This window comes from Bison bison, unplaced genomic scaffold (genome assembly GCF_000754665.1).
Source record: "Bison bison bison isolate TAMUID 2011002044 unplaced genomic scaffold, Bison_UMD1.0 scf7180017864180, whole genome shotgun sequence".
NCBI classification, from domain to species: Eukaryota; Metazoa; Chordata; class Mammalia; order Artiodactyla; family Bovidae; genus Bison; species Bison bison.
This window is the reverse complement of record NW_011494752.1, coordinates 1,256,375-1,267,261: the sequence shown is the minus strand read 5'-3', so window position 1 is coordinate 1,267,261 and position 10,887 is coordinate 1,256,375. Positions and strand designations below refer to the sequence as shown.

Here is a 10,887-nt window from a genome sequence, read left to right as displayed (position 1 = left end):
TGGACGGGGTCACAGCGCAGGCACTAGCCCAGGTTCAGCCTGGCCGACTGGGGGAGGGGACTTTGCTCCGGGAAGGACCCCTTAAGCCTTGGGGGAAGCCCCGGGCCAGGAGGCAGGCAAAGCCCCAGGGAAAGCTGCGGTGAATACTTCTTCCTGAAAAGTTTGTTTGGGGTTATATTTTCCTCCAAGAAGAGGACAGAAAGCAAGGGTAGTCCTGTTCCCATAACACTCTGGAAGCCTCAGCTGCGGTAACTGGGCGGGTGAATTCTCCAGGCGTGCACGACCCCTCCGCCCAGACCCCAGTTCTTGACGCGGGTGCCAGACACCGGCTGCACGGGGAAGCCGGGCCCAGCACCAATCCCACTGCCGTCCTATCCCGCCTCCGATGGCAGAGCTAAGAGCCCGGCACCCAGGGAGCGGAGCCGAGGGAGGCGCCGCAGGTACAGTCCCGACAGGGTTTGCAGAGCTGGAGGGCAGGGCCTCTGGACTCCTGTGCTCACCTGCTTGGCAGGTGGGGCCCGCGTCGCTGGGAAAATGTGCGCTCAGCCCCCAGAGTTGGGCAAACCGGGCGCAGACAATAGGGCCCCACCCAGGCCTGGGGGAGTAGAGAGGGAGGGAAAGCGAGGATGACGCGTGAGGTGGGGTGAGGGTGGCCCCAAAGAGACCAGCGGCAGCAAGTTTCCCAAACAGTAAATTCCTGACTACAGAGTGAGCGCTGGGAAGCAGGCCGAGCAGGTGAAAGTCTCCCCCGCAAGAGGCAGGGCCAGAGTCAGGGACGCGGCGTCGAGAGAGCTCCGCGGGCCCCGGGGGACGCGCGATCCAGAGGCACCTGCCTTGAACCCTCCCCGCCCTCTCCCCGAGCCCCCAGTAGCGCTCCGCGCGAACCTCGCGCCCGGTTGGTAGCAGCGCCCAGGACCCCAGCGCGCCCCCTGCCGCCAGTGCAGGGTGGCGCTCCCTGGCTCCGGCTCTTACCTGCCCAGAGACAACGAGGATCGGCCTCTCGGCCTCTCGCTACCCTTCCCTCGCCCCAGCGATACCTGCCCCCCGATCGTCCGCACCTGCGTTTGGAGCCTGGCCGGGCTGGGTAGGGGTCGGGCCGGGATGGTAGCCGGCGCGGGCTGCGAACTGAGATCGGCGCGCTCGGGCGGCGGCTGCTCCAGACTCTGGCCAAGGCAGCAACTCAGTAACCGAACAAAAGGCGAAGGGACCTGACAGCCAAGCCACGCCTCTCGCCCCCTTGTAGCTCCGCCCCTAAGGGAGACGCCCACCCGCCGATGTGGGCTCACTGGCTGCCTCGCCAGACTGTCCCATCAAGGGGGTGGAGTCTCGCGTCCAGTCCCCTTTCACCGCCGCCTCTGTTTATCCGCTGACCATTGGCCTCAGGGACTGCCACTCGGCCCTAGGGACGGTCTCCAACTTGAGGTTCCATCCTAACTCCGTACCTATTGGCAGATTGAAGGTTACTTCCTCCTGATTGGGCAAGGAACTGTCAGTAAGTCTAAGGAAAGAACCAACGGGAGGGATGGGGTGTGTCTTGCCCCACCCTACCTCCGAGCAGGTAAGGCTGATTACTCTCCCCTTCCCCCTACCTGCCCAACAGGTGAGTCAGGGTGCGCCATGGGAAAGGACAGACGCCTTCACTGGCCAGCCAACTCAGCGTCAGGCATGATGCTTCTTTGAGCTTATTCACCCTTGCCACAAAGTGGTAATAACATACTAATACAGCATTTCATAGGCTTTTTTCTGGGTTGGGATTTTTTTCTCCAAAGACGGTGTGCTTATGAGATTTAGAATGAGAGAGTCTGGATTTGACTTCTGCTCCTTAGTAGCTAGATGGTCTTAAGCAAGTTACTTGTCTTTCACCCTGTCTCTCCACATCTGTAAAATGGGTACATGAGCTGTCTCTCATGGGAGTGAAAGAAAGTTTGTGAAATCACTCGGACAACTGCTAAATCTTAGGATTAAATTAATTACATATATATTTAATTTTCATGACAATTCTGAAAATTTGTTAGGGCAACAAAATGACCATTTCAAAGATGAGGAAACTGCTTCAGAGAGATGACAAAACTAGAAAATGGCACATTCTAAACAACATTCTAAACAAGAACCCATTTCTCTTCTAATTTGAAGGCCCACCAAACCACACGTTCTCCTGGTGGAATGATAGCATAGCCATAAAATGTCAAAGCAGAGGGGAGGGGCTGAGAAAAAAGCAAAAGCAAATATTCTGGGGAGAGACAGAAGAGCAATGATTTGTGATGAAGAGAAAGAAGCGGTGGGTTTGGAAGAAGTCAGGCAGCAGATCTAAAAGAGATCCATACTGGCATAAAGAAATGAAGCGGCAGGCCCCTCAGTGGTGGAAGAGTCTGGGTTAGTTATTGGAAAGAACTTCCCAATGGGCACATTGAGAAGACAAGGGTCTTTCCTTTCTGTGGTTGATAAAATGAATGCTTTGTTAACACAACTATTGAGCACCAACTGTGTGCTAGACACTGGGTTAGACTGTGGTGACATGGCAAATCAAAATAACCCCAACTCTCAAAGGACTTCCAGAGGGCCAAGTGTAAATAGGTCATGTTAACAACTCTGTGTGTGTCAGTGTTGGAGGGGTGACTGTTCAGGAAAGGGTCTCCCCTCAAAAAACCTCTACATGCCCAAAGCTAGCACACAGGATGGGCTGGATGAAGCTATCTTAGAGGCATCCTTTACCACTTTACCCACCAGAGAAAGGAGTCATGGCAAACTAGTCCCACTTCTGAGGTTTGTGCCATCAAGAAGTCTTCCTGGAATGGGCCAAGGAGACATCAACATCCCCAGTTACCATCCCCAGCCAGTTACCATCCACATGTCTGGGCCACTGCCCTGTCTGCTGTTTCCCTTACTCCCCTTTTTCCAGCTTACCTCAGCATCTTCCTGTCTACCTTCCCCTTGCCCCACCCACCTGCTTGCCACCCTGCCAAGCCATGCAGCAGCTGGCCCCCAGCTTGGAAGAAAAAGAGCTCCCAATCCTAGGCTGCTGTCCCCCACCAGGGTTTCACTTCCTTCCTCTCCCACCTGCCATCTTTCCCTGCCCACTTCCCACACCCCACACAAAGGCAACACACACACACATGCACACTTCCCAGACCTAAGCCTGGCTTAACCCTTTCCTTTCTCTTGACTTCAGCATGTAGGCAGGGTAGGGTTCGTTGACTGCAGAGGGGTGGAGGAGCCTGAGAGGGGTGGAGAAGCAGAAATAAGGCTTCAGAATAAAGCCTGTGTGTGTCCCATGCAGAATTCTCCCTGCAGGTCAGCCTGGAACATGCTGCAACAAGCTGGCCCCAAAGCTCAGGCTGGGACTAGGTGGAGGCATTACCACAAGCAGCAGGAAAGACTGAGCTAGCAGCTTTGACTCCCATATCCAGGGGGTTTCTGCGTGTTTATTAAGTACCTACTACTGGCTGTTTGGCACTGAGAATTCATCTGTGGGATACAGAAAAGAATCAGAAAATAATATTTACTACATTCAACTGTCTGTAAGGAGAATTTGATCTCACGGAACAAAGAGGTGCCTAGGCATAAGGAATGAGAGTCCCTGTGGTCAAGTCCCTTCCGGAACTTGAACCTGAAGGCAAGACCACAAGACCATCCTACCCAGTCCCCTACCTCTAAGCCCTTAAAGGCATGGATTTCTCTGACAAATCTCCAGGAAAGGCTATTCTCCAGCCTCCCTTATATGAATACCCTTGTGTCCTTATTCCAACACTGGTAAATTCCTCCTAGTATCTAGCTTCTGTTCATATCCTTGCAATTTAAACTCATTTCTCTCTTCCAGGGCTCAGTGGAAGGAGAGTCCTTGAGCCACCAAGAACACTTATGGTTAATTCAACTTGGAGATTTCTGTGACCTCAGAGTAAAGAAAGAAAGGGCATCAAGGGGCCCCTCCCAAGTTGCCCGAGACAGGAGTTACTGGCAAAGAGGGATACCATGAGGGGAGTTGGCGGGGGATCGGGAAATGCTTTCCTGGAGGAAGGTGACCATCTCACTTCCTCTCAACCCCCAGGAGGCCTCTGGGCCATATAAAGAGGTACAAGAATCTCTGTTGTCTGTTCACAATCAGCCCTTTCTCTGTGGGGCCCCTTTCCCAGACAGACGCAGGCAAGACACTTAGATCTACACACCATGTTGCACACACACACAAGCTTCCATGCTCACCTCACAGGGACATATACTCCCGGGTACAGATTCAGACATGCAAACCCCAGCCACATCAGCGCTCTCAAGGATGGCCGCCTTAACAGATGGAGACCAGGTGAACAGAGGGACACTAACCTTCAGGCTGATGACCGCCCCTTCCCACCACCCAGCAGCTCTTCCCAGCAGTGGAAAAGGAGCACGGAGAAGTAGAAGTCATTCCCAGTGGCAGACTGGAGTCCCAGGCAACTGGGCAGAGCCATCTGTAGACCTAGAGAGGGGGCCTCGACCCTGGATCTGGTCCTTCTGGGGCTGCGCCCCTCCACACAGGGCAAAGGGAACGAACTTACACAGAGTTCACGCTTCTCCCTTTAGAGACCATACTCCAGGTATTTGTCCAGCACTGACCCTGCTTCTGGGCCTGTGGGTCTCTTGCTTGGGCTCTTCCTTCTGTTCAGACAGCAGCACCATGCATGGTGTGTGCTTCCTAGGCCAAAGGATGACAAAGGGGCAGCAATGCAAAGGGGTGCACACAGAGGGGACACGCAAGCTGTGTCACCTACACCCACGTGCTGGAGGCCCTTGATGGTGTGGCCGGAGCCAGGGATGTGAAGGAGAGGGGAGATGGCCCAGGGGCCTGGGAGCCAAGAAGGAGTTTTCCATAGGCTGCCGTGTTCTGAGAAAGCGTCAGAGGTCTCAGTTACATCCCAGCTTTCAGGTCAGGGTGGAGGTATACTTGGCAAAGTGTACCTTTTTTTTTTTAAACAAAAGAACACTTATTCTTCTCCTTATTACAAAACAATACCTGTTAAGTATTAAAAAAAAAAAAAAACAAGAAAAAGAATCAGCTATATTTCCATCATAGTAAAATAATCACTGTTCATATATGGCTCCTATTTCCAGCATTTTCTCTAAGCATTTTCACGTACCCATGTTTGTTTAATTTTAATTGGATTAGAGTTGATTTACAATGTTGTGTTTGTTTCAGCAAAGTGATTCAGTTATACATATACCTATATTCATTCTTCTCCAGATTCTTTTCTCATGTAAGTTATCACAAAATATTGAGCAGAGTTCCCTGTGCTATACAGTAGGTCCTTGCTGGTGTATCTTTGAAGAGTTCGCTTGCCTTGAACCTTATTTAGATCCGTGTGCGCTGCTGCCCCCTGTCTGCTGGCGTTGGGTGAGGGGACTTGCTCAGGGTGACCCCGTCAGGTTTGGGGAGAGGACACGGGCTACAGAAGAGCCTCCCAAATGCTTCTGGCTGGAGTGGCCCACGCCTCGCAGGGAGGGGGAGTAGGGCCGGATGGTGCAAGGCCCCAGAGGTGAGGGCGGGGTGCTCCTGCCATTTTTGCTGCCCTTTGTCCTTGAGGCGCCTCGAGGCCAGAGGCTGCCCACAGCCTGGTCCAGTGGGTGTGTGCCCAGCGCCAGGAGAGGGCTCTTTAATTACAGAGGTAGCTCCAGCCACACTTCTCGGCAAGGCGTGTGGGCGGGGATGGAATGTCAAGGGAAAACAGGGAGACAAGAAAACAGAGATAGGATGGCCCAGAAATAGAAAAGGCAGGGCGAGATACCAGGGGCCCGCGGTGGTGAACGGAGAGACTAGAGGAAGTCAGGGCCTCTCCAGAGAACGTCTTTCTTCTCCCTCCATCCCTTGCTCGGTCATGTCTGACTCTCAGACAGAGAAGGGACTGTAGCCCTCAGGCTCCTCTGTCCATGGGATTCTCCAAGCAAGAATACTGGAGTGGATTATCATTTCCTTCTCCAGGGGATCTTGCCCATCCAGGAATCGAACCCAGTTTCCTGCACTGCAGGCAGCTTCTTTACCGTCTGAGCTACAAGAGAAGCCCTTACCTACCCTTAGCCTCCCAAGGTACCACTTCAGGTCTTCAGGAGCCCAACAAGGTGGGCCTCAAGCATCAGGATTCTATCCTGGAGCTGTCTCCCTGGGTCTCTGAGCAACCCCCTCCTTGTCCTGAGTGGGTTGGGGGAAGGGAGGAGGCGAGGCCTTGCCACTTGAGTCACCCTACTTCCTGCTCCTGGCCTGGGTGACTCCATGCACAGGCTGACACAGCTGGGGCCCCACCCGCCCTGCCAGCCTGCCTGCCCCTCCCTCGCTCAACAAACCAGGAGGGATGCCTGCCCTGACAGGTGCCCTTCCCACGCAGAGGCCACCCCTCCCTTGCCTACACGCGTGCATGTGTGTGAACACACACACACACACACACACACACACACACACACACAGAACAGGAGTTTCTCCCCGACCTGTTGAGAGTCCTGGGGGAGAAGGAGGACTTAAGGCAAACCTTGGGATTAGAGAGACACGCTGGGAGAGAGGTGGGGCGGCCCAGGGCCGGCCGGCCCTCCTCAGGGGTCTAAATCAGTAACCTCTAAACCCTCTAAGCAGGTGACACCACAACCCACAGCCACCGATTACGCAGATTATGCAAAGAAACCCTTCCCCCACCTCCTCCGGCCCTCTGGCCTTCCCAGTCTCCCAGCCCTGGACTCCACCTCGTTGGGAACTAGAGCCAAGGTTTGGAGGCCCCCCAGCCTGGTACATTAATGCCAGCTGCCCTAGTCCCATCCGGCAGCCACCAGGGAATTTGAGAGTTGAGATCCTTGAATATTTCATCAGCACTTCAGCCTCCAGTTGAAGAAGCATCCAACTTACAGCTCATGTATAATTTATGACTCCGGCACAGAACCTGGAAGTAGTGAGGGGGGAGGGCAGGGAGAGTGGGGGAGGGTGAACCCTGGACCCAGCTGTTGATGAGGGTGCCTGAGAAGCCAGCTCCACCCAAAGTATGTTTTGGGGGCAGGAGAAGAGCACCAAGGCCAGGGACATTTCCATTTTTGAGGATTTCAAGGTATTACCCAAAAAATGGGTTATCAAAATAATTATGTCTAAAAAAAAATTGGAAAGTGTTAGTCGCTCAGTTGTGTCAGATTCTGCGGACTCCATGGACTGTAGCTTGCCAGGCTCTTCTGTTCATGGAATTCTCCAGACAACAATACTGGAGTGGGTATCCATTCCCTTCTCCAGGGGATCTTCCCGACCAAGGGATCGAACCCAGGTCTACCTGCACTGTAGGCAGATTCTTTACCATCTGAGGCCCCAGGGAAACTCAGAAGATTAAAGTTATGTGATAAGCATTTCCTGACTTGATTTCTGTCTCTGTGTACACAACCTCATTTGGAGATAACAAAAAATTTTAATGAGATGTCCTTCATGGCTGTGAAGCCTCCAAAAAGCCCCCTGCCCCCCACATCCACCTGGGGCCAGGGAAGGAGACTAGACCCCCCTCAGCTAGATTGACTGAGTCTCACTTCTTCCCTGGTGGCTCAGATAGTAAAGCATCTGCCTGCAGGAGACCTGGGTTCGATCCCTGGGTTGGGAAGATCCCCTGGCGAAGGAAATGGCAACCCACTCCAGAACTCTTGCCTGGGAAATCCCATGGATGGAGGACCCTGGTAGGCTACAATCCATGGGGTTGCAAAGAGTTGGATACAACTGAGTGACTTCACTTTCATAGCCTTTTCCTACAGGAAAGCCACCAGGATTTAGTCAAATGCTCAAAACAAAAGGAAGGAATTTCGAATGGTCACCACTTATCTTGCTCCAGGACTATAACGTAGCACTCTTGTTAAAGGAGGGCTGAAAAAATGACTCAAAACAGATGTCAAGTTCTGGCCTCTTCTTTACCAAAGGCCCTACCACAGTGACGTCTTCTGCGGATACAGAGGATCAGGTATACATGGCAGGAAGGGGTAAGCAAGCTATGTCCTCCTCTTACCTCAGTTTCTCCACCTGAGTCATGGGCATGAGTGGTGCTCCGACCCCAAAGGCTGTTTGGGGGTCAAATGAAATGCTATCCGGGTACCCTGGTGCCAGCTGGGACCCAAGCAGGTAGTGATTATGGGGTGATGTGTCCACAGTTTATATTCCTAATCCCCAAGCCATCTTGGAGTTTGAGCATGCAGTCCTGGGAGCCCAATCTACTCTCCCTGGGCCTCAGTTTCCTCCATCCAGGAAATAGGGGCCATCTGCTGGAGCCATGAAGGCCCCTGAGTGGGGAAGCTGCGTGGGGCTTGGACCTGTCATTCTTTGTCCCCAGGGGAACCCTACTCTCCCAGAGAAAGGGAACACTAGGGTGAAACTTTAAGAGCTATTTCTCAAATCTAAGCAGGGAATTTTTTCCATTGGAATTTATAAGAACTTGGGGGGATCCCATGGGACTCCCCCACCCCATCCCCACTGACCCTGGCCATCATTTCTCCAGATTCAAAAAGAGGCTAGTCTAAATGACCCGGAGCTTCCCTGGATAGCGCTAGTGGTAAAGAATCCACCTGCAGGTTTGATCCCTGGGTCAGGAAGGTCTCCTGGAGGAGGAAATGGCAACCCACTCCAATATTCTTGATTGGAAAATCCCAGAGATAGAGCAGCATAGGCTGCAGTCCAGGGGGTTGTAGAGTTGGACTTGACTGAGGGACTGAGCATACACACACTCTAAGTGATCCCAGTGAGTCTGTGTGATGATCCCAGGCCCACTAACATTTGGTCCAATCTAGGGAGCTGACCTTGGGAGGTGGGACCCAGCTATGGAATCAGGCCCAAGAGTGAGGCTGGATGGTCTACTTCCTCCCCTTCCTCTCTTCCTCCCTACCCCTCTCTCCTTCCTCTCTCCCTTCTGGAACTCTCTGCCTCCCTCAGCTGACAGCCTAAAGGGATAGAGAGACCAGAGGGTTCCTTCTCTAGCTCCCTTCTCTGAGCAACATGGATTTAGGGAGAAAAGTTTCAAACCCAGCTCAGTCACCCCCCTCTCCCAGGGGAATTTTGGGCACGTTGCTTCTCACTCTTTGGCCTCGCCTGTAGCAGAAGGGAATTGATATCTATGTTGCAAGACTTTTTTTTTTTTGGTATGTTCTGCATCTTCATTGCTGTGCCGGCTTTCTCTAGTTGCAATGCGCTACTCTTCACTGCAGTGCTCGGCCTTCTCACCGTGTTGGCTTCCCTCGTTTTGGAGCACCAGCTCTAGGGCACAGGCTCAGTAGTTTTGGCACAGAGACTTGGTTGTTCTGTGGCACGTAAGATCTTCCGACCAGGAATTGAACCTGTGACTCGCAGCTAGATTCTTTACCACTGAGCTGCCTGGGAAGCCCCTGCAAGACTGTTCTGAGGCAGTAAAGAACCTGCCAAGAGCCAGGCACACAGTAGGTATTTGACACATTGCAGCAGTGATTCTCTCTTCAGGATGGGGGCTTTCTGGGTCCAGGACACCTCTGTGGCATCTGAGTCTGGCCCTATTGTGTAAGGTCGTCATCCCCACTGGCCTTTTGGCCGAGTCTCTAACCTTATAGCCATTATGTTACACTTGGTAGGATGGCTGAGGTGCCCGGCTGGGGAGTTGGGGGCCAGGTAAGGAGAGGGCCCAGGGAGATAGAGATGTGGAGGAGGCGAGGGCGAGGGCGTCTGGGCTGGGTGGGGTTGGAAGAATGAACTGCAGGGCCCCAGAGGGCCCACGCTGGGACTCACTGGAACTCGGTCTCACCGGTTTGGGAAGCTGGCTGGGCAATAGGGAGACGCTGGCATCAGAGAGAGGTGGGAGGGGCTGGTGGCTGCCTGGGATGGAGAAGCTGAGTAAGGCCCCCTGGAAGGGCAGGGGCTGGGCTAACGCAGGGATGGGGGTGAGTGCTTCGAGAGGCGCGGCTTTCTGCTATCAGGGGACACACACACACACAACCCCTCATCCTCAGAGGCCACCCTTCGATGCACACGGACACACACATCCACACACTTTTTAAACTGCATTGCCCCCTCCCCCCTCCCAGTTCCCCTGATCCTCTCACCCTGCTCTATTTTTCCATCTCATTTCTCTTAGCCAGATAACTCATTTGTATAACATTTATTGCTTATTGCCTGTCTCCCCGCAAGGATGCAAGCTTCAGGAAGGCAGGGTGCTTGGCTGGCTTTGCCCACTATTATATACGCTTAGCACCTACGGCGAATCCAGCATACAGTAGGTGCTCAACAAATACGTGATGAGGGGATGAACAAACCCTCTCGAACCACGGTCGCGAATGCTCGCACCTTCGGGGACGCATGCGCAAACCCCTTCAGTTGGCCCCCACTCCCAGCCCCGCGCCTGCCCTCAAGCTGCCACGGATACTCTCAGACACGTGCATACAGGCACACGCTCACACTAACACAACACACAAGGACACAGAGCTTCTCACTGTAGCCACACAGGCGCTTTCAGACTCACACCCAGCCCTCCGGATTCCAGAGCTAGTAGTCACTGCAGGCACGCTCCAGCTCGTCCCAGCTCCCCACCCTCCGCTGGGCCAGCCCCTCCCAGAAACAGGGGGCGGGGTCTCGGTGGAAGCTGACAACACAGCAGCTTGAGAGGGTGGGGTGGGGCGGGGCCGCCCTGGCACCCGGGAGCTCTCTGGAGACGCTGCCACTGCAGACTCACCTATGGGAGGGAAAAGTGAGATCACCGGCGCCCCCAGTTTTGACCTCGCCCAAGCTCCAGACTCAGACTCTGGCCTTCCTACCCTCATCTTCACCAAAGGCCCAGGGGAAGGGCATGCGGTGGGGCAGGGAATCCTCCTGGGTACCGAGATGGGCAGGAGCCCCGGCCAGGTCACCTGGCACATCTGGGCAGGGGTGTGGAGGCCGAGAACCGGGCTTACCAGCTTCAGCTC

The 10,887-nt window shown here is 53.9% G+C and overlaps 1 protein-coding gene across 2 annotated transcripts in view; it reads right to left on the bottom strand.

The window, feature by feature from the left end:
* Positions 1–1,223, bottom strand: part of JUP (junction plakoglobin) — a 26,429-nt gene extending 25,206 nt beyond the window's left edge. The window contains exon 1 of one of the 2 annotated variants that reach the window (XM_010842540.1): positions 1,059–1,223. The gene's annotated coding sequence lies outside the window, so the exon portion shown is untranslated. The remainder of the gene's footprint in view (positions 1–1,058) is intronic. The other variant, XM_010842539.1, reaches the window with a different exon arrangement.
* Positions 1,224–10,887: the final 9,664 nt, after the last annotated feature.